Below are 26,509 nucleotides of genomic sequence, written 5' to 3' on the forward strand. Positions count from 1 at the left end.
ACAGATATATGTGAGTAATCTAATTTATAAAGTCGGAAAGTAAATGGTGGTTTCCAGAGACTGGGGGAGTGGAGAAATGGTAGTTGTCATGAGAATACAGTTTTACATTTATAATATTAAAAGAGTTTTGGAGATTGTTTACACAACAATATGAATGTACTGAACTACTAAATTGAACACTTAAAAATAATTAACATAGCCAGGCCTAGTGGTGCAAGTCTGTACTTCCAGTGATTTGGAAGGTTGAGTCAGGAAGATCATAAATTCAAGGATAGACCCAGCAATTTAGCAAGGTCCTAAGCAACTTAGACTCTCTATCAAAATAAAAAAAAAAAAAAACTAAAAACCTGGGAATGTGGCTCATTGGTTAAGTACCCCTGGGTTCAATCCCCAGTACCAAAAAAAAAAAAAAAAAAAAAGTTAACATAGTGAACTTTATACAATATATATTTTACCACAATTAAAAGTAAATACAGATTTTTTTTTTAGGCAAGTGCAGTGATGCACATTTGTGGTCCTAGCTACTCTGTAAGAGTAGACAGGAAGATCACTTAAGGCCAGATATTCAAGACCAATCTATGTAACATAGTAAGACTCCACCTCAGAAAAAAAATGTTAAATACCTTTGTATAAAAATAATCCACAAAACCATCTACATGTATGTGAATATATATGTCTGTATATATACATATATATGTATGTGTGTGTGTGTGTGTGTGTGTGTGTGTGTGTATCTGGTATTAGATTACCAATTATGTCAAAGTTGAAAGGATGCCACCAGGTGTCAAATGAGGTAATTTGTACAAATGTTTGGTAGGTTGTTCCAGTAGATCAAGAAAATAAATGGTATAGAACTTATACAGAGGAAATTGGAGTTCTTCACAGAGTGATGTTAGGAGGTCTTTATCATAAGAGATTGGAAATATATCTTGGAATATATCCTTAACCACTAATATCTGAAAGGTGCCATGCAATTAAACCTACAATCCAGCACTGAAATTCAGTTTTCCATCTAACTGAACTCATAGTTCAATGTAAGGATCTGTTTTGTTGCTTCAATCTGGAGAATTTTGCCAGATTTACATTCTTGATGACTAAGCTAAGCCAATTTGACTATTTCAGTGATTGGATTTTTTGTAGTCCCAAAGAATCAGAATTAGTGAAAGTCGACTCATTTTCTTTTCACAACGGTACCATCAAGTAGAAGAACTAAGAATCAGTTGCTATTCTGCATTGGTTACAAAGATATGTTACCAAAAATATGCAAAAAGCTAGTCCCCCATTCTATAACCAGGTGAAGTACACTGATGTTGCAATGTTCCAACATTAGGTCTCAGCAAATGTTCAAGAGAGTTGGTAAAATCTAGATGTATTACTTTCATACTCTAGAGCAGTTCTCTGCCTAGAACCCAGGATTTTAGAAGGCCTTGAATATCCTAATGCATACACTCATTAAGAATCAAATAGGCGGAGGTGGTCTCCTGGAATAAAAATTGGTGTGCCTAGAAGCATATTTTAAAGGTGGTTGCTCTTCAGAACATCTTTCATCATATGGTCTGATCATCTTTATAACACCATGGCAGCGATAGCGTTCAAATGGATGATATCAAAGAGAATTCTCTGGAAGCATTTATTTCCAGTTCAAAACAGTGCTTTTTCTGGTGTTTGTCATATAAGTCCACATTTTCTTCTCTTCCAGATGCCTATAATTGCAAAGTAGAGCTTGCTTTGACATCTGATGGCAGGACATTAGTATGGTGTCCTATTCTGTGGATATCCCATGTGAACATACACAACCTATTTCTCAACCAGATCCTGTGCACAGTAATGAAGAAGCACATGATCAAGTGCTAAAAACCAGATTAGAAGAAAAAGATGAACACCTTGAGCAAGGACCCATGATAGAAAAATTTAGCAAAATGTTCTTTACTACTAAACATCGTTGGTATCCTCATGGACAGTATCATAGATGTCGTAAGAATCCGAACCAAAAGACAGATGATATTGAGACTCCTGGGAGAATCAAAGAAAAATGTTATCTGGTGTCTCATTTGCCATTTGAGAAAATGCAATCTAGTGTATTCACTAATATGTTATTTGGTAATATAATAAAATGTTTTTTCATATATTAAAAAAAAAGAAAGAAATATGCCCCTCTATCACTTGGGATCTAGCACCCAGTGTTGGCATCCTACAGTTCTTAACATCACTCTATCTCCTATGCCTTTGAAATACAAGATTTTAGGTTACTCTACTTTCTATCCATGCCAGAGACAGAACTGTTTCAGAGTAAAAGAGAGTTTATTTTTTGAAGCATTTAATCCATTTGATTTTCTTTCAAAATATTAAATTTAAAATATGATATTTATGTGAATAGTTTTTAAAATTTAAAATTTATTAAATATAATTTATTGAATTTTAATTTTGTAACAATTCTGAATGTAACTTAAATTATGAACATACCTAATTTTTCAACATTCAACATTTATTTTTAATAATTTTAGAAAATAGATTGGTTTTTAAATACATTTGTGCTTTGAGTGCAATTACATTTTTGATCAATAACATCAATAACATCCATACAACACAGATTATGTAACAATTTTGATGATGACAGCCTAATCAGTGACTTTGTTGAAATAAAATCAAGAAAAATAATTATATGGAATAAACATGATTTAATAATTATGTCTTTATTCATTAATGATTTTAAACATCACTGTTCCATTAACAGAATACCAGAGAATAATAATTAAATTTGATCTTCTTGGATATTTTACCAAACATGTCTTTTTTCTTTTTCTTTTTTGTGCTGCTGATCAAACCCAAGGACCCATGCTACCAGCATTCACTCTACCACATCCCTAACCTATTATGTCTTATGAAAACTATGGCAAAAAAAAGTGTAGGAGAGCCTCCATTTTTACTTTCGCCCCAGAGCACCCAAATGCTTTGATTAAGAGGATAAGAATCCTAAGGTCAGGGACAAGGGCACCTTCAGAAGAAGGGTGTTATTGCTCAAGTATCAGGATTCCCAGTTTAGTCCAAAGTGGAGGTGTACACAGTTTTTAGTAAACACAAATATCCTGAACTTCACTCATTTCACACACAAATTCATTTTCACATATATTATTCTAATTAACAAAACTTTGATGCTGATTAAAAAAAAAAAGAAAGAAAGAATGCTTTCAGAGAGTAGGAATTTGTTACATCTTTCAAATGCTAACCAAATGCCTCTGGAGTGTGTATTCTTAATTAGAGTATTTTAACCATTAACTATCCCCAGGGTGCAAATTACAATTAAGGGTCACACTACATATTACTGTTTAAGTAGGAGTATTTTAGAGTAAATTATAGCAAATCTAACAATCACCACGTATAAGGGCTTTATAAAGCAAGAGTTCTGTCATTAATTAGCAAGTCTTTAATGTGTCCCAGCGAGTCCTTGATTCAGACTTTGATCTAAAAGGTCAGAAGTCATTCAGTTCTATCCTGGCCTTTTCAAGGAAAAGGAAGCTTGACTAAATGGATGGTTAGCACTTATCTGTGTATTCATTGATTTATTCAACTAATACTTATTGAGTTTAATGTATACAAAACACTGTGATAGCGTTGTAGGTGAATGGATGTAATTATGACAGTCTTTATATTAAAAGTATTTTCATAGTCCAGTATAAAAAGGCACATGCATTTCACTATGATGTAATAAGTGCTATAATAAAGATCACCAAGGAAGATTTCACCAAAGAGATGAGATCTGCATGCAACTGACCTTGAACGTTAAGGAGGAATTTAGGGTATAATGGGGAACCAGAAAGGCTCTCCAGGAGAGGCAACAGTGGTGGAAATATACAGAGGTGTGAAAGAATGTGACTTGTAAAATAACAGCAGTGAAGCAGTCAGGTGTGGCTCAGGCTAAGGTGTGAAGAGTGCTGGACCATGACTCGAATAGTAGGTAGTATCAGAACACTGAAGGTCTTTCATGCCACCTTAAAGGTTTAGACTTAGTTCTGGAAATTATGGGAAGCCACTGAATGACTTCAAAGAGAAGATAAGGTTTTCAGATTTGTGTTTTAGAAAGGTATCTGTAGGATTGTGGAGAAAAATGTCAGTTCGTTGAGTTTCACTCTGTGAAGTAAGTATAAGAGGTATTTTCACTCACATTTGATGTAAGAGGCACTAGATCTGGTAAATACCATTCCAAAATGGAGAAAAATCAACACATTGTCCAGAAAGGAATGTAGGTAGAAACCTCTGTGTAGTTCATCTTTGGCTTCAGTCTTCTTATCCTTGAAAATAATTATTAATCACTAAGTCTGGTTACACTGTTGATACCAGATTTTTGCATAATTGATTGGATCAGAATCTGAATCAGGTACTCTGAAGCTTCATTTTCAATGATTGGATGGTTGTGGGGATTGAATAAGAGCTGTAAAGCCCTTGTCATATATAAAAGCTAATCAAAAATCCTTTATTACTTGTATCCCTTCATACATCTGATTTTGTTTCAGCGAATAAGCCAGTGCTGAACACAAAGTCAGTATTCAATCAATATGTGCTCATTGGAAATTATGTACATTTTTAAAAATAGACTATTTTACATATACCTAGGTAGGAAACTAATTCTATAGTGAATTATCTTTATTTGCAAATCTTATTTTTTGCTGACTATTGTAAAAGCTAAAAGTTTAATTTTGCACAATTCTTCATACTTTCAAAGAATTTTTCAGCTATATTATTAGGGAAACTATGGGAAAATATATTCTTATCTCCAAGGAAGAAATGGGAAAAAACCTTTGCAGATACATTAAAGAATTCTTCCAAATGACACAGTACCAGTGTAATTTAACATACATTAAAGTGTCCCTGAAGCTGAACCCAAACTCAGACTTACTTTTTCCTTGCCCAATAATTTTTTCCATATGCCAAACTATTTCGGGTAAATAAAAATGTACCTACAGTGTACCTGAAGAAACAATTAATTTGACTAAAATAATATAAAGTATTAGACAATGAGCTGGGCCTGATGGCACAGGCCTGTAAACCCAGCAGCTCCAGAGGCTGAGGCAGGAGAATAAAAGTTCTGCAATTTAGTGAGGCCCTTAGCAATTTCGGAAGACCCTACATCAAAATAATAATAATAATAATAATAATAATGGACTGGGGATGTGACTCAGTGGTTAAGTGCTCCTGGGTTTAATTCTGTTCCGCCTCCTAAACTCCCCCTCACTCTCCTTACCCCCCTCCCCAGAAAAGAATTAGGCTAATTCATTTTAGGCTGGGCACAGAGTAGGCACTGATGTTTGCATAATTATAAACAACATGTAACAGCATGCCTATTACAGTGCCTGGTTTACAGTAATCCGTATATACAAAATAGTTATTGTTTAAATTCCTCTTTTCGATAAATATTTTAAAGGAGTCGCTTTCCCCTAATTAAACTTTAAGGATAAGGTTCATTATTTTAACAGTTTCTATCTGGGCCTAACACATCACATTGGGAAGCTGCCCTGTGCCTCACGTGATTTATCCCTTCCACTACCCAGATGCAAATTACACTTTGCTTGCTAAACTAAGGACTCAAAAGCCCCTGATGGCTTTTTGTAGCCCTTTCTGACACAGCCAGAGAATTCAATGCCCTTCCCAATAGAAACAACTAAGCGCCTTCTCCTAAGCTGGAGGTCCGCTACAGTGAAACCTCCCGTATAAAAGGCAAATAAGGGGCTGGGGATGTGGCTCAAGCGGTAGCGCGCTCGCCTGGCATGCGTGCGGCCGGGGTTCGATCCTCAGCACCACATACCAAGAAAGATGTTGTGTCCCCCAAGAACTAAAAAATAAGATATTTCCCATTGTTTGTTTTGTGTATTTTCTGTTTTATTCAATTACTTTAGTAATTTCTATCAGGATGAATAAAAATGAATGAAATCCTTATTTTGAAATAGATCATCTTTATGATACAAAGTTTTATAAAAGTTTGGCTTATAGCCCATTATATCTATAAAAAAATATTAAAAATTCTCTCTCTCCTCTGTCACTCTCTCTTTAAAAAAAAAAAAAAAGGCAAAAAAGAAGGCAGCGTCCCCTTTAACTCCCGCTCATCACGCCGGCAGCATCCAATCACTTTTCTCTGTGGCGCGGCCGGGGCCTAGGACTGGCTCTGCGCCGGAGGACCTGCGCGAGACCACCGCGCATGGGCGGAGCACAGAGATTTGTCTGTCAGTGCTGTCGCCGGGCCTCCTAGCCTAGCTGAGCGCCCGGCAGGGCTGGGTGGGGGGCGGGGCCCGAGAGCTGCTGCGCCTGCGTGGTGGGCGTTCTCGGGGAGCAGTTGCTACCGCCACCGACGCCTCGGCCAGCACCGCCGCCGACGCCTCGGCCAGCACGGCCGCACCGCCGCCGACGCCTCGGCCAGCACGGCCAGCACCGCCGCCGACGCCTCGGCCAGCACGGCCAGCACCGCCGCCGACGCCTCGGCCAGCACGGCCAGCACCGCCGCCGACGCCTCGGCCAGCACGGCCAGCACCGCCGCCGACGCCTCGGCCAGCACGGCCAGCACCGCCGCCGACGCCTCGGCCAGCACGGCCAGCACCGCCGCCGACGCCTCGGCCAGCACGGCCAGCACCGCCGCCGACGCCTCGGCCAGCACGGCCAGCACCGCCGCCGACGCCTCGGCCAGCACGGCCAGCACCGCCGCCGACGCCGCTGCGTTGGGGTGTAAAATTCGGAATTCCTGCGGCTGGTTAACGATGAAGCAGAGTTGGAACGTGCTGGCTTTCCTCAGCAAGCTGTGGACGTTTGTGGAGGAAACCCACACCAACGAGTTCATCACCTAGAGCCAGGTATGGTCGGGGCACTGCGGCCTCCGAACGCCTCCTCCCGCTCCCTCCCGCGGGGTTGTCCCTCGCGGCCTGAGGCTCCACGCTCCCTGCCAGGCGCGCGGCGGCTGTGCGGCACCGCGCGGCCTTTGCGCGAAGCCTCTAGAGGACCCCTGGTATTGGTCACGAGGGGAGCTGGGGCCCAGCCGCACCGCTCGCCGCGGGCCGCGGTGGGGGAGGGGCGGCCCGTAACGGTCCCGCCGGGTCGCGTTCGGAATCGGCCCCGCGCAGCCTAGGCAGAGGACGTACCTAGGGCGCGGGAGCCACGTTATTGCACACTCATCCTCCATCCGGCTCAGGTAGGGATCGGAACCCGGAGATCCAGGCCGGGCTCTTCGGGGCGGGGTTAGCTGGGGAAATCTGTACCCTAGCGACCTGACCACACGCACACACCCCTCGCTTTGCATCTGGGACCTTTTATGAGGAGAGCTGTCGGGGGAGTAGACAGATGTTCAAACGCAGGCTATTGCTTATCAATCCCTAAAAAACAAATACCAAATGTCTTCTTTGATATAATGAGAGCAATCATGACTAACTTTTTAAGACTGAATATTTCATTGTATATACTACATTTTGTTTATCTATTCAACTGTTGGACATTTTGGTTGTTTCTACCTTTTGGCTATTGTAAATAATGCTATTGTGAGCTTCAAAGTTTATGCTTCTTTTTCTTCTTTTAAGTACATATCTATAACAGGAATTGCTGGATATTATAGTGATTGTTTTAATTTTTTGAGGAACTACTATACTCTTTCCATAGTAGCCACACTTCTATATTGCATTGGCAATTCACACGAGTTCAAATTTCTCCACATCTTCATCAATACTTATTTTTTGTTTTTTGCTCATGACCATCTTAATGGCTACGAAGTAGTAGGTATCTCATAGTGGTTTTGATTTTATTTCTAATGATTAGTGATATTGAGTGCCTTTTCATGTGCTTATCGACTATATTTATAAATGTTCTTTGGAGAAAGGTCTACTACAGTCCTTTGTTTTGTTTTGTTTTAGTTAGGTTGTTTGATTTTTGTTGTTGAGTTGTAGGAGTTTTGTATGTATTGTGGATATTTATTAGATCCTCCTCCCTCAGCCTTCCTACCCTCTGGGATTACAGGCTTGGGCCCCCTCACCTGGCCACTGTTAACTTTCAGTGTTAATGTAGTAAACATATAGCTTCGAGTTTTGCAGTTGATTTGTAATCAGTGCATCTTAGTATAGTGTCTACTACAGATACTGATAAAATGTGTTTCCTTTTAATTTATCTTATTTATTTTATTGTTATACAAGATAGCAGAAATGCTCTATTTTTCTTATTTAATGGAAATGCTAATGATATAATGCAGTATTTGGTGTCAGGTAGATATCAAAAAATTTAATTGCAGTTTGGCACTTAATTGCAATTTGTTGTTGTTGTTGTTGCCATTATCAGGAATAGAATTTTGATTTGAAGGTATCATGGAAGGACTGGTCAGGACAGGTTTGGGATTCATATATATGAGTGTGCCAGAGAACCTTAACTAATTGACCTTTTCTGGTTTTCTTTAGAATGGCCAAAGTTTTCTGGTCTTGGATGAACAAAGATTTGCAAAAGAAATTCTTCCAAAATACTTCAAGCACAATAACATGGCAAGCTTTGTAAGGCAACTAAATATGTGTAAGTATGGACAGCAGTTTATTTGTTCTGCTAACCAATTACTGATTAAACCATTTTTTTTCTCATTAAGATAGATGATAAAGGAAAATTCCACACAAGCATTGTGACTTTTTGACTGTTGTCTAATTCCAGTGTGATTAAATTTTCAATTTTTTTCAGATGGTTTCTGTAAAGTAGTACATATTGACTCTGGAATAGTAAAGCAGGAAAGAGACGGTCCTGTTGAATTTCAGCATCCTTACTTCAAATAAGGCCAGGATGACTTGTTGGAGAACATTAAAAGGAAGGTGAGTTGTTGTTAACATTATTTAGCTAAGATTTTGACATGTATGATTGACCAATGAGCAATTTTAGCTATTGTAATGCAGAATGTACAGAAATTACACAGGTGTTCTTTGTTAGAATGAATCAGACCAATAAAACTTTAATTAAATATTCTATCCTCCACCTTTCCCTGTGTTCATCTGTAGTGAGAGCTCATTCTTTATTTTCTTGATGAAAGGAAAATGCTTACAACATTCTGATTGAGGATGAAGAGTCATTATTATATTAGGAAGGTTCATTCCTGTGTTGACTGAAAAAAAGTCCTCACTGTAGGACTTTTTTTGTTGTTTACTGATATATATCCATTGTACAGAATAAGTACTTTGTACATGGTAGGCATTAATTATTACATTTTTGAATGAATATCTTTTGCTGAAATAAGATATTTTTACTAAATCCATAAAAGGGCTGTAAACCATGAAAGAAAATGACCTGCCACTGTATAAATTTAATTAAAAGTGGAATTTGGTAATAAAAAGGCTTGAAAATTACAGGGAATTTGGCAGAAGGAAAAGAAAAAAAACCCTAAGATGTTACTGCTCATGGAAACTTAAAGAAATTTTTTTTTTGTTTTGTTTTCTGATTATTTCTTGCTTTCTCTCTGGATGAGCTGTGAAGTGTATTCTTTTCCTAGAATTCCACCCTGGGCTTTTAGAACAAAATCTCCCTTTGAGTAGATCACAAAAAATTCTTATAATAGGGAAGCTTTGAATTATAATCATGGGTGTGCAGTGTATTTTTGATTTTCTAAATTTGCTTTTTGAAAGGTTTCATCTTCAAAACCAGAAGAAAATAAAATTCGCCAGGAAGATTTAACAAAAATTATAAGTAGTGCTCAGAAGGTTCAAATAAAACAGGAAACAATTGAGTCCAGACTTTCAGAATTAAAAAGGTAAACCATTCTTCCAAATATAGTACTAATGTGTTGGGTGTTGGAGTTGTCTGGTGCATTGGTTCTTACTACTTTTGATTTGTAGTCATAGACTTAACTTTAATAACACGTTTGAATTGTGATGGTCAGGATCACGTATGAACCTAAGAACATCAAAACAATTTGATAAACAGATATTACTGAAGAAACAATAAATCTTTAGTGTAGGAAATACATTTCTACTTAGGTGTTCACAAACAAAAGAGGGCACACACAAAAAATCTTATGTACTACTCATCCTCCCCCCCCCCCCTTTAAAAGTCTTCCTTGAGTTCTATTAGGAAAAAGTAGGACACAAAAAGTAGGGAATAAAAGAACCCAAGAGATTTGCCCTACTTGATATTTGTTCTGCATAGGTGTGGGAGAATGTTATTTAAACCTTTTCTTCAAAAAGATGCTTTGTTTTGTTTTATGACATTACTTGATAGGTTTTCCTAACTTACAAAAGTAATAAGTTTATATATATATATATATATAGAGAGAGAGAGAGAGAGAGAGAGAGGTATTTTACTACTCTTAGTAAGCAGCTGAGATTTTTCCCTTTAATAGTTTCCAAGGGCTTGAGAGTAGTTCCTTGAAGTATTCTTCACCCATTTCAGTTATATTCCTAACTATATTTTAATAGTAACCTTGGGCTTTTGTTCTTTTTTTGAATAAATATAAATTTCTCCATTTTGCATATTTTATTTAATCACTGAGGATGTGTCTGTTCGCTATACTTTGACCTAATTCTTTGAATCTCAGTATAGCTCTTAAGGAAATAGATCCCCAGATCATCCTTTAAGTGTTAGAGGCAATGATCTCCTCCTTTAGTAGGCAGATAATAGCATCTTTAAAGGTGCGTCTGAAAAAATATAGCAGTTATTCAGTAAGTATTAAAGAAAATCTCCTTTTCATATACCTCTGTATTTAAATCCACATTTCTTTTTGTAATAATTCAGACTGAGAAAAATAGCTTTTGTGGAGATTAACAAAAGTTGAAAATTATTTAATTGGGAGATTATCTTTTATATCTTCTCACCATTTTCACAGTGCAATTTCAATTAAGAAACGGCAAAGGAAAAGAATCTTAGTATTGGGCAAGTTATTGGTTTTGACATTGTTGAATATTCCATCTTTTTTTTTTTTAATTTTTATTTATTGATTATTTAAAGCATTACATAGCTCATGATATATTATCTTTCGTACATTTGACTCAAATTGTGTTTTGAACTCCCATTTTCACCCCAAATACAGACATCTTTTAAAAAAATAAAACAGTGGTTTGTATATGCTTGTTTGAGATAGTTATCAAGGTAGTTTGAGAGTCTCACTTTAGTTTGGCTTTAACAGTTATAGAATTATCTTTGTGACACTGGGCAGGTTCCCACAAATTCTCTGTACCTCAGTGTCCTAATCTTTCAAGACAATTATTCCTTACTTGGCTGATTTTAGAGAAATTTAAATGCTTAATTGAAACGTTTAGCATAGTGCCTGAAGCACATCAAGTGTTCAGTAAATGTCACTTTTGTTTCCTAAGGTGATTCACAAATTCTAACCTCACTTAAGTGATGAACATTAAAAAAAAGTAATGAACCACATTATCAAAAGGAGTAAATTGCTTGCTACCATATGGATATAGAAGTGTGTTTTAAGTGGGGTTTTTTGTTTTTTTTTTTGGTATATTTTGCCATGAATAGCAGATAATACATTTAAGAAGGAATGATTCTGGAGTTGTGTTGAGATAGTTGTCATTCCTGTATTGAACCAGCTTTCTGGTCTCATAAAAATACATATCATAGTGAAAACAAACATAGTTAAGTTCTCTAGGTTTGTGTTTTTTAATTCTCTAGTATTCTTAATTAAGATACTGGGGTTTGGTTTTCTGACTAAATCTTTTTTATTTATTTATTTATTTTTTAATTATAATAGTGAGAATGAGTCCCTTTGGAAGGAGGTGTCTGAATTAAGAGCAAAGCATGCACAGCAGCAACAAGTTATTCGAAAGGTAAGAAGCTCTTTTCCTTGTGACTATCATTTGCATTTGTTTAATGAGTTATGTGTGTAACACAAAAAAAACTCTGTTGAGTAGTTAGTAATTGATCTTAGTTTTTTATGTATTAAATACACAAAAGTAAAATTTTGAAGACAAACAAATTAAGCCAAGTGTTATATATCCTTTTTAACAACAGCAGAAACATTTCTCATAGCTAATGATGATTGTTCTATACTCTCATATAATATCTCAGTAGCTTTTACCTGGCATAACAATTTTGAGATACTTTATTCTTGGGAGCTTAATTAATACACTAGCCAATTTCTTCGCACTTTTTATTATTATTATTATTATTATAAAACAGTCATACTGTGTTTTGTGGGAGATTTCCCCTTACTTTTTACTATAATAGGCATAGTTAATTTTTAAATAATTTGATCCAATTAGGAATTCAAAAGGATTTTTCAGTGGATGCCATTATTAGTTTCTGCATAAAGTCATAATATAATGATTACCATAATAAAATAAAATCATTAATCCTGTAAAATGAATCTTGGATTTTATATTGAACCTAAAATGTGTTCTTCTGATTTAATGTTTGCATATCAACTTTCATTTGTTAATAAGAGATGAAATATAAAAATAATTAAGGCAGCTATTTTTTACTTATGAGTAAATGGACTCTAAGCTGCAGGTTTTTAAATGGGAAGATGGGGGAGAGCTTCAGCTTATTCCTACTTGGAAGGCCCTTGAACTAAAAATAGGTCTGTGACTGACAGGATCTGGGTCTAGTGGAGCAAACTTAGAGCAGAAATAAATAGTAATTGCAGCCTTTGGCCTGTAGTCAAAATAGATTCTTTTTTTTTTTTTTTTTTTAATCAGTGTGCAAATTAAGGTTGAGTATAGGAGAATTCAAATCTAAATGTTTAGTTTAAATATGTGTTTTAAACATTTTTATCGGGGTCTCTAATGCATACCCCTGTTAAGAATATCTGATTTAAAAGAAGACATGTATTTTAATATGTACTTAAATATTTTTCAGAAAACACAATTTTGATTAAATGTTAACTGAAAATACACCTTCATCTGTAGGGTTTTTTTTTTTAAACAAGAATTATTAGTGTAATAGTTACATTGCATTTCAGTTTTTCATGAACACTAATTTTTTTTCATCAAATTTATATTTAAATATATGTGTATTGGTGAGTGGATTTGCATAATTCATGATGACAAACACTGATTTTTAATGTGCCCCTGGAATTGGCTCCTAAGTTTGCTATTTAATGTTGGCTTTTGATTAACTTAGTATATATGAGTATATACTAAGTATATAAGTATATTGAGGTACCAGTTATAGGAGTTGTCAAGTACAGAAGTTAAATGATAAAAATGTTAAATGTTGCTGGGCAAAGTGGTGAATTCCTGTAATTCAGCTACTCAGGAGGTTGAGGCAAAAAAGTTTGCAGCCAACCTGGGCAACTTAGGGAGACCTGTCTCAAAATTTAAAATAAAGGGCTGAGAACATAACTCAATCCATAGTACTGTTTTTTGTTTTGTTTTGTTTTTTTTTTTTAAAGTCTGGTGCCTATCTGCTTCAGAGAAAAAGCACTATACAACATGATGCCAGTGTCAAGAGAACTGAGGAACTGAGATGTAGAAAGAATTTTGGGCAGTGATTTTTATTTATTTATTTATTGATTGATTGATACCAGAGATTGAACCCAAGAGGTGCTCAACCACTGAGCCATATCACCAGCCCTTCTTATTTTTAATTTTGAGAGAGGGTCGCTTTAAGTTGCTGAGACTAGCTTTGAACTTGGGATCCTTCTGCCTCAGCCTCCTGAGACACTAGGTTATAGGCATGCCACCACCATGCCTGGCTAGTGATTTGTTTTTTCTGAAATTCAGTCACTGATGTTTTTAGAAACCTGTGATAATATTTATTTTATGAATTAAAAAAATTGAAGTTGAATTGTTCCATAGATATCTTTAACCTTCAATGTTGCATTTTCACTGGCTGTTAGCATTTTTTTTTAAATAAACAATTTAGTGTCTTTGTCATAGACTCTAATGCTGTCTTAACTCTTCAGTTAAAATGTTTTAATATTTGTTCATTGAAAAGTTGCTACTGATTGTAAAGCATACTACTTTGTAGCCATTTTTTTGGAGGGTGATGTGCAGTTTTAAAGCTATAGCTTAGGTATTTTTAATTTATAATATTCTATTTTAATTATGTACTTATTTCATAAAGCTTGTAAGTGAGTCTTCTGCAGAATTAAATAGTTTTTCAAACATTTTTGGCCTTTATTCCTAGCCTCTCTTTGATAACGCTGCTTTTTATAGTTGAGTTTATGATCCTTAATTTTTTACCACCTTTAGGTAGAAAGTTGATAATGTAATTTCAAGGCATACCCTGAGTCACTCTTTCTCATGCAGTAGTATCACTTGGAAAGCTTACTAAACACAAGTATTACTGGGCTCCTTCCTCAGAATTTCAGATTCATCAGTTCTGTAATGGGGCTGATCATTTACATGTCTAACCTGTTCCCATGCCAATGCTGCTGGGCTGTGGATCACACTTTAAGAAACAGTGCTAAAAAATTTGAAAGCTTCTTCATGTTTTGATGTGTTTTACGTTTTTCCTATAAATTTAATCACATGTCAAAGATTAAATCAGCATATCTTGATTATGAGCAGGGAGGTTTCACAGATGGGTGTCAACAATAATCTTCATAGAACCAGCTTTTTCTGACTTCATAATTTTATGATCTGTTCTGAGAACTGGAAATTCCTTTTGCCTCTAATTATATTACGTAGTATGAGGAAAATGTTTCCTGTCAAACACCAGTTTTCTATTTTGCATAATGTGATCTTGAAATCATTTTAAGTAAAAGATAGGAACTAAAAAAAAAAAAAAAACTTCCTGAAAGCTGGTGTGTTTTATTTTTTTTCCCCTTTTCTATTAGTGTATTATACATAACAGTGGATTTATTATAATGTATTCATATGTGCACACAATAAAACAGTATAATTTAATCAATTTCATTTTCTACTGTCTCCCTCCCCCATCCCCTTCTTCTAGTCTACTGGTCTCCCTTTTATTTTTTAAAATTTGTTCTAATTAGTTATGCATGACAGTAGAATGCATTTTGACACATTGTACACAAAAGGAGCACAACTTCTCATTCCTCTGACTACACGGTGCAGTCACACCATTAGTGTGATTATACATGTACACAGGGTAATAATGTCTGTCTCATTCTACCCTCCATCCCATCCTCACTGCCCCACCTCTCCCCTCATTCCCCTCTGCCCCACCTCTCCCCTCATTCCCCTCTGCACAATCCAACATTCCTTAATTCTTTCTTACCTGTCTGTGCCCACTATGGATCAGCATCTGCTTATCGGAGAAAACATTTATTCCTTGTTTTTTTGGGGATTGGCTTATTTTACTTAGCATGATGTTCTCTAGTTCCATCCATTTGCCTGGTTCCATAGTTTAGCTATTGTGAATTGAGCTGCTGTAAAACATGATGTGGCTGTGTCAATATAGTATGCTGATTTTAAGTCCTTTGGGTATAGACTGAAGAGTGGGATAGCTGGGTCAAGTGGTGGTTCCATTCCAGGTTTTCTGAGGAATCTCCATAATCCTTTCCACACTGATTGCACCAGTTTACTTTGCCACCAGCACTTTTCCTTGCCAACGCTTTATTATTGCTTATATTCTTGATAATTACCATTCTGACTAGTATTAGAGTGGTTTTGATTTGCGTTTCTCTAATTGCCAGAGATGTGGAACAGTTTTTCCTATATTTGTTGATTGGGATTGTATTTCTTCTTTGAAGTGTCTGTTCAGTTCCTTGGCCCATTTATTGATTGGGTTGTTTTGTTGGTGTTAAGTTTTTTGAGTTTTTAATATATTCTGGATATTAATGCCGTATCTGAGGTGTACGTGGTAAAGATTTTCTTCTATTCTGTAGGCTGTCTCTTCACATTCTTGGTTGTTTCCTTTGTTGTGAAGAAGCTTTATAGTTTGAATCCATCCCATTTATCGATTCTTGATTTTATTTCTTGCCTTTTAGAAGTCTTGTTAAGGAAGTCAGTTCCTAAGCTAACATGGTGAAGATTTGGGCCTACTTTTCTTCTTTTAGGCACAAGGTCTCTTTTCTGATGCCTAAGTCTTTGACCCACTTTGAGTTTTATGCAGGGTGAGAGATAGGGGTTTAAATTCATTTTGTTACATGTGAATTTCCAGTTTTCCCAGCACCATTTGTTGAAGAGGCTCTCTTTTCTCCAATGAATATTTTTGACTCCTTTGTCTAGTATGAGATATCTATTTATGTGGGTTTGTCTCTGTGTCTTTTTTTCTCTACCATTGGTCTACGCATCTGTTTTGGTGCTAGTACCCTGCCGTTTTTGTTACTATAGCTACTGGAAATATTTTCTTGATTTTTTTTCTTATGTGCCAGGTGTTGTACACTGTGTGTGTGTGTGTGTGTGTGTGTGTGTGTATGTGTGTGTGTACCTATATACCTATCACTTAAATACTTAAATATATATTATATAATATATGTAACTATATATTTAACCTTAATACAACCACTATTCCTATTCTGTTTCTCACTCCTAGAGAAACAAAAAGTTAGAAAATTCCTTTGCTGAGCATTACACAAAGACATTTTCTTCAGCACGGCCTGCTAGACTATACTTTGTATATGGAACATACAGAACGTAAAACTTTTTCTTTTTCTCCTTCTCCTCCCCCCCCCACTTCCTTTTCCATTTATTTTTTACTTTTTGGAGATGAGGTCACACTGCATTACATGTTGCCCTGGGTGGGCTCTAACACCTGGACTCAAGTTATCCTCTACCTCAGCCTCCCGCGTAGGTGGAACTGCAAGTGCCAGGCTGGTATGTAGAATTTCCAGCATTCTTGATAAATTGTCCTTTTAATTGAGTTGCCCTAACCTGCTCCAACATTATTTCTAGCCTTTATTATTTAGTATCTGGGATGGAGATATATATATTTCTATATTACCAATTAGTAACTATATTTACACACATGGTATTTGTTACTCATCTGGGAAAGATGCCGATTCTTCTAACTCCACCAATGCAAATTTCCAGGATGATTTCACCCCATTGCACCATTCAACAAAAATTATAGGGTAAGAATGAAGCCCAAACATGCCACTTCAGAATGCACCCTCTATATTTTATATATATCACATATATATATACATAATATATGATGTGTGTGTATAAAATATATACAATTTTACCATTTATTGATGGATTTATATGTTGGTCATGAAATGCGTATATTGACAGCATCTTTATCTATTGACAAATTAAATATTTTCCTTGCTATAATTCTTCTTGGAGTTTCTTAACACTTATTGAGGGAGGTGGGATAGAGGGAAGTTAAATTTAAAACGTTCCTTTATTTTTTAATAATTTTATATTGCTGGTAGTAGTATATGATAATTCATGCATTTTCTCTATTAGTTTTAAAATAATATTGTAACAAAAATTTTACTTATCTACCCAACTTTGTAAAGATATGGATAATATATACGGTTGCATATGGGATCCACTTTAAAAAACTAATAATTGGGATAGCTTATGTTTTTTATCACTTTTTAAAAAATAAATAACAGAATAAGTAGAGTTATTGCAAATTCTTGAATATTTTGGTGAATTTTTATCTTCTGCTTTCTCACTTCGATTGCTTTGTTTCATTTTAATTTTATATGATTACCAAATATAACAATGGACTAATAACTTTTTTAATGATAGCAATTTAACAAACTTCAGAATTACTTCCCTGTTTCTATGACTAACAAGTTCTCTGTCTAGGATAATTTTGTCTGGCTCATTCTTCAGTTTCCAAACTGAAATAATTTCGTTTTTTCAAGTTAATTGTGGGAATGAAGATAGGATTGATGTTGGTCTTTCTGAGAATCAATGATCCCCCAAAAAAAGTAGTTGGGGGAGATAAGTGTGTATATAGAGAAAGTGTTTACTATGTTAATTAACATTAAGGCAATCTCATTAGTTTGCATAAAGGGAAGTTTTTATGAGGTAGGTGCTTAATCTTGTGATAGAGACTGGGTGTATTCAAGTGTGGTCTTGTCTCCACAATCTGGAAATTTCACCTCCTTGATTCTTTTCTTTTTTTTTTTTTTTTTTTGGTACTGGGGATTGAAACCAGGGGCACTCAACCACTGAGCCACATCTCCAGCCCCATTTTGTATTTTATTTACAGACAGGGTCTCAATGAGTTTCTTAGGGCCTTGCTTTTGCTGAGACTGGCTTTGAACTCACGATCCTCCTGCCTCAGCTTCCCGAGCCACTGGGATTACTGGCATGTACCACCTCGCCAGGCTCACTTCCCTGCTTTTTAAAACCCACCCTTTGATAATTTGAATCAACTAGACCACTGCTGGTAATAGTTCTTCAATGACATTCTTTCACTTTGAAATTTGTCTACACAGTACTTCTGTCTCCTTCCTAGAGCTGCTGAAGTTTAGAGGATAAAAGCCAGCCTTTCTTTTCTTTTTTTAAATATCTTTTTAGTTGTAGGTGGACACATACTTTTATTTATTTATTTTTATGTGGTGCTGAGGGCCGAACCCAGTGCCTCACATATGCTAGGCAAGCACTTTAACACTGAGCCGTGACTCCAGCCCCAAAGAAGCCTTTCTTTTTCTTTAGTTTACATCTTTAAGAACTCAGGTGGGATAGGTTTGCCTGTAATTTCAGGGACATAAGAGGCTGAGGCAGGAGGATCTTAAATTTGAGGCTAGCCCCAGCAATTTATCAAGCCTGGCTCAAAATTTAAAAATAAAAAGAACTGAGGATGTAGCTCAACGGTAAAGTGCCTATGGGTTCAATGTCCAGTAACAAAAAAATAAAAATACATGATGCAGCAGCAGCACACACCTGTAATCCCAGGGACTTGGGAGGTTGAGGCAGGAGAATTGCCAGTTGGAGGCCAGACTCAGCAGTTTAGCAAGGTTCTAAGATACTTATCAATACCGTGTCTCAAAATAAAAAATAGAAAGAGCTGGGGATGTAACCCAGTGGTAAAGCACCCTGGGTTTAATCCTAGTACCAAAATAAAATTAGAATAAAAAGTCTATCAATTGCTCTGAGTAAACAAAAGGGATGTTTTAGACCAGTAGTTGTGTAAACCTTTTTCTTCTTCTTTTTTTTTTTCAGTAGATAGCAGTGGGAAAAAGTGAAGGCTTTTTGCTTGTAAAAACATTTACTGTCTCCTAGCAATCCGCAGTGATGCTATGCAAGTCTGACAATAGATAAATGTTTTCCAATGTCATAAAACTTTACAGTAATACAGGAAAGTTACTTAACTGTTTACCTCAGGAGTTGATGTTCTGATTCTCAAGTTTGAGAAGATCTTGATTATGAGCTAACTTCATAGTATCATCCATTGTTAACAGCAATAGAGACTGAGAGTCAAGCTGTTTTGTCCAAACTCTGTATTTTTCATACAGGAAAACTGAGATGCTGAGAGATTAAATGGCTTTCCAAAGTCATGCAGTTATCTTAGTTATAGAGCAGGGACTAAAATATTCATCCACTATGCTTTTTCCACTATGGCATGTTCTCTAACCTGATAGGCTGAGGGCTGAAGCTAAATCAGATAGTGGGCTGGAAGAGTAACTCATTGGTAGAGTGCTTACCTGGTGAGCGTGGCCCTAGGTTAGATCCCTAGCACCGAAACATTAATTAATTAATCAGTTAAATAAAGTATGTGGGAAGCTGTGCAAATACTATGCCATTGAAAACAAAGCAAAATAAAAAGTCCCCAAGAATCATAGGATGTTTGAGAAGTAAGTTGTATTTTTAAGGCATATATAATGGGGTCTGATAACGTATAGTCAGTACAAATGTATTATTCTAATGAAGTTACCTACTTTTCAACTGGAATGTGGGCATAGTTAAGGTGAGACTGCTACAGTTGGTGGGTGTATGTGATCATGCAGTGTGTAAATAGAGTTTGGATTAGGCCAGGGAGGAACACTCAGGCCTATAGGACCCAGGAATCAAGAGGACAGGTAGTAGATAAACTGAAGAACAAATGGTGATTTTAAAAAGGGGCATGAGACAAGACAAAATGGCCTTGCTACAGGACAGTAGCTCCCACACAGTAGTTCTGTGGACATTCCAGTGTTTGGTCCGAAATGAAAACGGCTGCGGCTTTGCCAACCTCAGTGTCTTTTGTAAAAATCATTTTCAGTTTTCCTGAATTAACTTTTTAATATTTAGTAGGTGTTCCTCTTCGTGTGTAAAAATGCCGTCTTAAACTGTATAAAGAAAAAAACATTTTGGTTGGGAATTGGAATTAAGATTTAGGTCTTAAATTCAGGTTTCTTACACAGGGTTACAATTTGTTGTATCATAGGTGAGGTCTGGATACAAGACAGAAATAGCACAGTCTACACAGTGGCATTTAAAAAGGGCACTCCCCCCTTGGGATTGAACCTAGGGGCACTTGACCACTGAGCCACATCCCACATCCCCAGCCCTTTTTTTTGTATTTTATTTAGAGACAGGGTCTCACTGAGTTGCTCAGGGCCTTGCTAAGTTGCTGACACTGGCTTTGAACTTTCAATCCTCCTGCCTCAGCCTCCTAAACTGCTGGGATTACAGGTGTGCGCCACTGAGCGCCGCAGCATTTTTTTTTCTTAAAACAAATCAGAACATGGGTATTACCCTCATAATGATGATCTGTTTTTCTCTGAAGTCTTATTTTCTTGTTCTATATATTGCTATAAATACTCAAATTGAAATAAAAAGTCTTTGCCCTAAAATAAATAAAAAATAAAGAAGGGCCATACACACTAAGCTCCAGCTGATAGAATGCAAGAATGTGAGCTCAATGTTGTCAGACATTTTTATTTTTCAAAAATTTGATAGATGGATTCTTCTTTAGTTGTATGTGTTCTAAATTAAATCAGTCTGTAAGCAGGCCTAGAAAATAAAAATATAAGACAAATTTGTTTTCCTCTATTTTATTTGGCAAAGCTAACTACAAATCGACCACCTCTTTGCAAACTCTAAGGAAATAGTTGGTATGTTGACTGTTGTGGACTGTTCCCACCTCCAAGGCTTCACATAGGGTACCACATATTGTTTAAAGATTTTAGTCCAGAAATGGTTGCCCTCTTTTCACAAAGCAGTAGATTATTTGAATGTTATATTTAGAGGTAGCAAATTCACATTAGTATGTAAGAACAAAATAACTGAGTTTCCTTTAATTCCCTAAAGAATATAGCAGGAATTGAATAGAGATAATTTTATGGTTAGCTTCTAGTGAAGATTAATGTTTTTAATGTAATAAACGTATATGAGAAGATTTTCTGGGAAGAAAAAATGCCTATGTATTATTCCAGGCAAACATTATAATAATAGAGGCAGAATGCTCAGCCTCCTTGAAGCTTTCTCTGTCTGTTCACAAAATCAGATAGGCTGAGAACAAGCTGCAAGGCATGCACCAGAGTTATAATTAACATGAACTGGAGAAAGAGTCAGTGGCTCTGCTTCATGTTGAATTCCGTTTGATCTTAATTGAAAGGAGGCTCAGAGTTACAGGAAACAGATCCTTGCATTGAAAAGGCCATGGTAATGTGTTTAGAATTTCCCAAGAAACAGAAAGGGATCTTGAGAGAACAGACATTTGAAGGGGAAGCTAAGCTCTTAACACCTCCCAGAAGCAAAATGCTCTGCCCTGCTTTGAAGGCCTTGGCTCTGTAGTTGATTTTCTCCTCCTCTAATTTTATTTTGAAGTGAGTTGTTCTCTACAACACTATGTCAATTTGTTTTCTATTAATTTTCTTCTAGTGCTTAGTTACCTGTCACAGCCTACCCATTTCTTTGAACTTTTTTTTTTTTTTTAATAGTTAAACTGTTTCAAATAACGTATTGAAGTAGGAACAGGTGGAATGAAGCAATGAAAAGTAAAAGTCGACTCATGGAATCTTTACTTTTAGCTTCCCAAGCACTGCTTTCAAAGAATACAAAATTTGAAGGGAGCAAGGGAAAAAACCAAAGCAAACCAAAACAAAACAAAAAAACAAAACAAAATAAATAATAAAAAAAAAAACCAAAACAGAAACCATAGCACCATAAACACATAAGTGTGAGCACATTCTCTTGAGAGAGACAGGTAATACCTGTTGCTGAAAGCTCAGTAGTTGTCCCCATGCCAATCCAATGAGGAGGATACGGTTTTGAGAAAAAGGAGAAAGAAGGTTTATTGCTTTGCTAGCAAAGGAGAAACACAGGGGACTCCTGTCCCAAGGGCTGTGATTCTGCCCATCAGCAGGAACAGAGGGTTTTTAAAGAGGTGACTCAGAGAAAATGAGATTAGGATGGAGATCAGGAAGGAGAATATCAGGGAAAAGAAGATCAGAAAGAAGTTTAGAGAAAAGAAGATTAGGGAGGAGAAGGTTGGGAAAAAGAAAAAAAAACCATGTAAGTTTCAAAGTATCAAGTGAACCCTGTTACATACCCATGGAAGTGGATTTTTCTTGTGGCTTTGAATGCTGACTAATATTTTGCTAGATTAATAAGGGAAGGAAAGTCATTGTGTGCAGAAGGGACAACTTGTGCAGGGGAATATAATTATATGGTGTGTCTGGGGAACAGCAAGCAGTTTTGAGCCATGCATAGAGAATATTGTAGAAAGCAGAGGGGAAGAGAGGAGGCCTGCTGTCCAGAGACAGGCTGTGGAGGTCATTTGATTTACATGAAGAGGTCATTAGGTAGATTGTATTTTAGAAAAAGATGTGGCCACAAAGCATGGATGGGTAGAAAGAGGTAGGACACAGGGAGTGGAGGGTGGGGCATGTAGCTGGGTGTTATGATTATAGTGCAAGTCAGATCTGATCATGGTGTAACTGGGGTTGGGAAGCAGTGATTAGAAAGCTAGAAGCAGACAGCAAGAAACAGAGAAGTTTCAGCATGAAGATAGACCCAGGAATTAAGCGAGAAGGTGGTATACACCAGACTTCTCCATTTCAGTGCCTTTTCCTTTTGTATTTCATGTGTAATCTGTGCAATGATACTCTGTTATGTCTGTATTGCTCCCTAATGACCTGTGGCTCAGTGATGTATTTAATATATATCAGTCATCCTTGACTGGCCACCCAATGTTTTAAACGTTAAGAAATTGCTCACAAATATTAGTATACTCAGGTTCTTGTTAACAAAATTGGAAAATGAGATAACATTGCTTTCCGGGGTTACAATAACTGCTAGGAATTGATCAGAGACAGTCCCCTCAAAACAGTTGTGGGAGGCTATGATTTTCAGTTTGCCTCTGTTTTCCTGTGGTTGAATGCTGCCCTGATTCACTTACTTGTTTCTTCACTTACTTGTTTCTTACTTGATTCTGTTTCTCCCTTTTGTTAAATAAAAATTCAAGGAGGTCATTGTTTTGTTTTGCTTTTTCAGTGTTTATGATCAAACAAGGGCCTCACCTGTGCTAGTAAATGTTCTACACCTCAGCTGCTCTCCCAGCTCTTTTTATTTTTTATTTTGTCACAGGGTCTCACTAAGTTGCTTAGGGACTCACTAAGCTGTTGAGGCTGTCCTTGAACTTGGGATCCTCAGCCTTTGGAGTTACTGGGATTACAGGTGTAAGCCACCATGTTCAGCAAGGACATTGTTTTGGACTAAGTTTATGCACTACTCTCCAACAGAATGAGCTAAAAATAAAAATGGAGTTACTTGTACTAAAGTTCCCTGTCATTAAACTGAATAAGCTGTTTATCTGACCTTCCAAGAAATCGGGATTAAAGAGATAACAGCTAAATTTTCTAAACAGCTCAGTATTCAGTTGGCATAATGAAGTTCCCTCAGCTGTAATCCTTATACAAAAAAGATAGCCTGAAGTTAATAATCAACTATTTTCTTATTGTTCTGTCTCCTTGTCCTCATTTTACAAAGAAAGTAACTTTGCTAGGTGTGGTGGAGTACACTTATAATCCCAGTGGCTCCAGATGCTGAGTCGGGAGGATCGTGAGTTCAAAGCCAGCCTCAGCAATGTTGAGGCACTGAGCAACTCAGTGAGACCCTATCTCTAAATAAAATACAAAATGGGGCTGGGGATTTGACTCAGTAGTCAAGCGTCTCTGAGTTCTATCCCCGGTATCCTCCCCCCCCCCCCCCCCCGCAAAAAAAGAAAGTAAATGAAATGTCTGATCTGCTTTTAAAAAATGTATTTCAGTTTTCTTCAGTATCCCCTCTTTTTTTTTTTTTTTTTTGGTGGGGGTACTGAGGATTGAACCTGGAATTCTTTATCACTGAACTACAGCCCAGTTCTTTTTTCTTTTCTTTTTGTTATAGTTAGTTATACATGACAGTAGAATGCACTTCCATTCATTGTACACAAATGGAGCACAACTTTTCATTTCTCTGGTTGTATATCATATATAGTCACAACATTTGTGCAATCATACATGTACCTGGGGTAATGATGACCTTTTCAGTCCCAGGTCTTTTTACTTTATTTATTTTTATTTTAAGACTGTGTCTCCCTAAATTATTCAAGCTGGCCTTGAACTTGAGATGTTCCTGCCTCAAGTATATCACCTCAGGTCTACCATCTCAGATTACAGGTATACACCAGTGTGCCCAGCTTCTTTAGTCCTTCCTGTCAAGAAAATCAATCTCTTTCATTCATCAGAACATTTATTCTATCTTATGGAATAAACTATTTCCTGATTCTAGAATAAAAAATAAACCACATTAAAATTATTAAACTGAGGTGCACCTGGAGTACACACCTGTAGACAGACTCAGCTACTCAGAAAACTGAGATTGTATATTTAAGGCCAGTCCAGGCAAATTAGTGGGATCCCCCCATCCCAACTTCAAAACAAAATAAAGAGTGTTTGCCTAACATGTTCAAGGACAGGAGTTCATTCCCTAGTACCAAAAAATTAAAAACAACAACAAAAAAGTGATCATTAAGTAAATTGTTGTGATTCTGTCCTTGGACATCTATAAAAATTTGAGTTTTCTATTCTTGTTCCATAATTTTCTGGGGACCCCATGGCTGATGATGATGAGGGATATGGAGGATGGGAGAAGCAGTATGGGGGAAACATTAACCTTTGGTTTTAGATGGTGGTTTTTGTTGTTGTTGTTGTTTGATACCAGGGGTTGAACCAGGGGTACTTAACCACTGCACCACATTTCCCAGCCCTTTTTATATTTTATTTTGAGACAAGTTGCTTAGGGCTTCACTAAGTTGCTGAGGCTGGCTTTGAACTTGCCATCCTCCTACCTCAGCCTCCTCAGTTTCTGGAATTACAAGTGTGCATCACCACGCTCAGTTTATGCTAATATTTATAGTACAACATGGTCATTTGCTTACAATTTGTCTCCCTTCCTAGTATATCATTTATCTGTTATTCCCTTCATGTAGCACATATTAATTATTCATATTTTATTGAATGAATAAATAAATGCATAATTCATGTGAAAGAAGACATTCAGCTGAGTATGGTGGCACATGCTTGTCATCCCAGCAATTTAAGAGGCTAAGGCAGGAGAATGGAAGTTCAAGGCCAGCCTGGCCATTTAGGGAGACCCTGTCCCAAAATAAAAAATGAAAAGGCTGGGATTGTAGCTCAGTGGTCGATTGCCTGTGGATTCAATTCTTAGTACCTAACCCGTGACCCTATCCACCCCTCCAAAGAAGGCATTCACTTGTCAAGACGTATTTGAGGAGGAAAATATTAACAAGCCATAGTACTCCAAGGATTGAGAAAGGGAAGGTTGATATGATCTGTAGACTGCAGAATGTGGTGTAATAGGATGAGTTGCCTCCGCTCCAGCTTGTCTGTGGTGAAATAGGTTACTAAGGGAGAAACATGGCAGGGAAGGTGGGAAGGTGGCCGGAAGAATCTGTCAGTGAGGGATCAGTGGAATGGGCCATGCAGTGAGGTTAATGGGCAGGAAGTGGTATCATGAGGTCAGTTTTTGATGATTCACAGTCACAGGCAGAAGCAGAGTGTTGGAGCCCAGCAACTTCAGTTTGGGGCAGACAGGACTGAGAATCTTGGTAGTCTCAGGAGCCCAACAGGGTAGGATTTATTTCAGGTCCCAGAAACAGTGTTGGTGGATGGTGATCATAGGAGTTTCACTCAGTTGTCTGGGGTTGGGATTAACTTGTTCCCTGGATTCAAACATTCCAATGGTAATAACAGCAGCCTACAGTAATTTGAAAGCCTCCACTTAGATTGTAATTTGAAACTACAGTTTTAGGTTGTTAACATTGAGTCAGTCTGCGGCAAGTTGGAGAAGCAGACCCCAGAAAATATAGGAGCTAGTAGGAGAAGGGGATTTGGTCAGCCTGGACTACAATACGTTTGGAATTATCTTGCATATCAGAATGACTGAAGGAACTTGTCAGATATTTGAGCTCAATCCCCTGATTCACAGGGCTGTGGAGAAACCAAGCTGTCTATCTAACAAGCAAATCAACTAATTGAAGGACTACACTAAGAGAGTCCTTGCTTAAATTTGGAGAGACAGTTCTCTGGCTGGAGAATTGCTTCTTGTGAAGGGGCTTCTTTCTGACTTCTACAATCAAAAGTGGCGAAATTGATCTCTGATTAATAGCCATTTTCCCTCAGGGTATTTATGTTTGAAAGCAACATCTTAGACACGATGTACAACTTTATACTCTTGGCTATATAACTACATATCTATCAAAA

The 26,509-nt window shown here is 36.9% G+C and overlaps 2 pseudogenes across 2 annotated transcripts in view; both read left to right on the forward strand.

Annotated features, from left to right (window-relative positions):
* Positions 1-1,576: 1,576 nt before the first annotated feature.
* Positions 1,577-6,241, forward strand: LOC308652543 (large ribosomal subunit protein mL42-like; annotated as a pseudogene). The gene is made up of 2 exons: positions 1,577-2,100; positions 6,111-6,241. The product of its transcript is annotated as a large ribosomal subunit protein mL42-like (transcript).
* Positions 6,242-6,657: 416 nt separating this feature from the next.
* The window catches only part of LOC308653305 (heat shock factor protein 2-like), a 174,435-nt pseudogene continuing 154,583 nt past the window's right edge, over positions 6,658-26,509 (forward strand). Inside the window, exons 1-6 of the transcript XR_014024379.1 lie at positions 6,658-6,836; positions 8,418-8,526; positions 8,686-8,813; positions 9,618-9,742; positions 11,693-11,768; positions 16,560-16,667. The product of XR_014024379.1 is annotated as a heat shock factor protein 2-like (transcript). The remainder of the gene's footprint in view (positions 6,837-8,417; positions 8,527-8,685; positions 8,814-9,617; positions 9,743-11,692; positions 11,769-16,559; positions 16,668-26,509) is intronic.

The sequence above is a fragment of the Spermophilus citellus genome (assembly GCF_964194105.1).
Source record: "Spermophilus citellus genome assembly, chromosome: 1".
In the NCBI taxonomy this organism is placed as follows: Eukaryota; Metazoa; Chordata; class Mammalia; order Rodentia; family Sciuridae; genus Spermophilus; species Spermophilus citellus.